The sequence below is a fragment of the Brassica oleracea genome, chromosome C9 (assembly GCF_000695525.1).
Source record: "Brassica oleracea var. oleracea cultivar TO1000 chromosome C9, BOL, whole genome shotgun sequence".
Classification (NCBI taxonomy): domain Eukaryota; kingdom Viridiplantae; phylum Streptophyta; class Magnoliopsida; order Brassicales; family Brassicaceae; genus Brassica; species Brassica oleracea.
Genome location: NC_027756.1, coordinates 15,834,847 through 15,837,639, shown reverse-complemented (window position 1 = coordinate 15,837,639; position 2,793 = coordinate 15,834,847). Strand labels below are relative to the sequence as shown.

The 2,793-nt window shown below is 36.5% G+C and overlaps 1 pseudogene; it reads right to left on the bottom strand.

Annotated features, from left to right (window-relative positions):
- Window positions 1–2,793, bottom strand: part of LOC106314433 — a 14,807-nt pseudogene that overhangs the window by 2,113 nt on the left and 9,901 nt on the right.

Genomic DNA, 2,793 nt, shown 5'->3' with positions numbered 1-2,793 from the left:
ATAAAAACTATTTTGTATTTATAAAAAGGTGATTTCATATTAATTAAAACTAATTTTGTATTTATAAAACATTTTTTTTATTTGTAAAAACTATTTTTTTTTTTTTTTATTTTAAATTTGTTTTCTATTTCAATTTTAATTTTATATTTTCGAATTTCAATTTAAAAAATAAATTTATAATTTTTTTTTTAATTTTGGAAATATTCCAAGGAAGTTTATCCCTCGGAATATTCCGACTACATCTTCCTCGGAATATTCCGAGGAATTTCCGACGAACTTGTGGTCCTCTGAAATTCCGAGGAAATAGTGTTTCCTCGGAATTCCGTCGGAAATTTCCGAGGAATTTCCGAGGAAAGGTGAATTTCCGAGGAGTTATTTCTGAGGACTTTTTTCGTCGGTATGTCGTCGGAATAGCGTTATTCCGGCGATATACCGACGATTTTTTCCCTCAGTATGCCGCTGTTTTCTTGTAGTACTTGGAAGTACATCTGGCTTTGCAGGAGACTTATGGTTAAAGGGAAGTGGTGGGTAGAGTCTCATTGTTTCGGATAATGCAGCATGTAGATACACGAGCTTCTCTAGATCTGTAGGATCATACTTAGTGTTGATCACTTTCCGGATCTTGGTCAAAACTTGAGGATGCTTAGAAAGAAGCCAAAAGAACCAAGTGAGAACTGAGCTTGTGGTGTCCCTTCCTGCCAACAATAGACTGAAAACAACGTCTCGTATAAACTTATCATTACTCGGTTTCAAGAGCTTATATTTGGTCGTATCCACATTCATATAATACGTTAACACGTCCACTGATTGTTTGCTTTCCCCTCAAGTTCAATACCAAGCCAGCTTTGAAGTCTCCACAAGATCACCGGTTTGAAATATCTATAATAGATAGCTTCTTCTATAATAGATAGCTTCTTCACCTGAAAAAAAAAGCTTCTTCACCTGTTTCCACAGCTTCATCGAACAAAACTTCTGGCATCCCAATGGACACTGACATTGGGTCATAACCAGTCATCAAAATCGACGAAGTTTCAAACATGAATCTCTTGAACACATCTTGTAAGTCTATGATAGTTTTTTCATCAGCAGCATTATCAAGAAAAGGAATAAGACTTTCCTTTAGCTTAATTGTATTGCTACTTACTAATACTGACAGCTTCAGGAAATCTGGATGCTGAAAGATGGCGTGATTTGACTTCCTCAGATTCTCCCACAGCTCCATATCAGCACTTAAGATTCTATCTCCAAGAGCATTGAAGATATTCTTAGCCTCAGGTCCTTTAGGGTAATTGCCAAAGTTTAAGCTTAGTATGTGATGAATATTCCGTGGGTCGGCTGTGAATAGCATGTGGGTACCACTAAGCCATGGCCCTTCGAAAGAAAAAGTTAGATTGGTGGCCTCGAGAACCTCGACGGAGAAGTCGAAGATACGAGGGATATGGGCGAGCATTCCTGGAAGCATCCCAAAGAAAGGCCAGTTCTTGAGAATAGGCTAGCTCTGAGATTTCTTGAGAAGGAAGGAACAGTTGAATACAAGGAAAGAAATGAATGCTACGAAGACTTCAGGTAAGCCCCCTGTTCGAAACTACGCTAGGGCTAGTCGGGCGGACGATATGAACCTAGCGAGTTAACAATTAATCGGGGAGTAATCGGGGATTAATCGGGGCCTAGTTTTAAATTTTTTTTTTATAAATATATTATGCATCATTAGTCAGTTTGCATGACAATAGACAATTAGTCGAAGTAGCCTGGTGGTTTCATAATCTTTGCTCAGCGTAAGAACCCGGGTTCGACCCTAAATCCACGCGTTTTTCTTCTTTTTAATTTTTTTTGCCTTTAATGAAGGATACTATCGTCATTTCGTCTTCATCTTCCCCATATGTCTTTAGGGTTTTCAATTTTACAGTTTTCCATGGCTGTAAAACGTTTATAATCACACATATCATTAGATTTTGGTGTGTTTTCATGTTTTTATACTTACAACCTATAGATCTGTCATAAAAATACAAGATTTTAAGCATTTAAAACCCAAAAAGAAAAAAAAATTTGTTGTTGCCGATTAATTGGCCGACGACAGCCAACTCGCCACGGCCAAGCACCACCGAGCGCCTCCTCGCCGACTAATCGCCCGTAGTACCCGCGTTTTCGAACAGGGGGTAAGCCTATCGTCGCCATTTTTAGACTACAGAATTTTGAAGTGTAGGTGTACTATAGTCTTAGTTAAGTTGGTTTGCTATATAACTTAAGTTCAATTAAATGCAGAAGTTTCTTGGAAAATGTTCCTGGCTGACCTAGCTCAACTGACTGGATCGGACCAAATCCCCCAAACTCATTTATTGTTTTGTCTTAAATTGAGTGCCGCAAGATCTAGACGACTAGACCCGATTACATGGTTGATCTTTATTTCAATTATATATTTCATATTTCATAGTTTATATGTTATTCATATATTTATGTGTTAAATAATTATTTTTAAAAGCATTTAATATTAAATTCTACAAATTTGGTTAGGTGGACGCACTAAAAGTAGAAACAGAAGAATCCTTCGTTTCATATAGTTACACATACATATGAATATAAGAAGCATAGTAGAAAGGGTATTTTGCAATATTGACTCAAAATTCAAAGTCAAACCTAAAACTAACCCATGCTTTTCTTGAATTTTTTTTTGTCTTATTCACCCCACAAGTTCATATAATTCACGAAAATGCCATCAAATTATTTTTTTTTTATCCGAAAATGACATTTTTACTCTCTCACCCTCATCATCTTCATTGTCATCAATACCCCAAC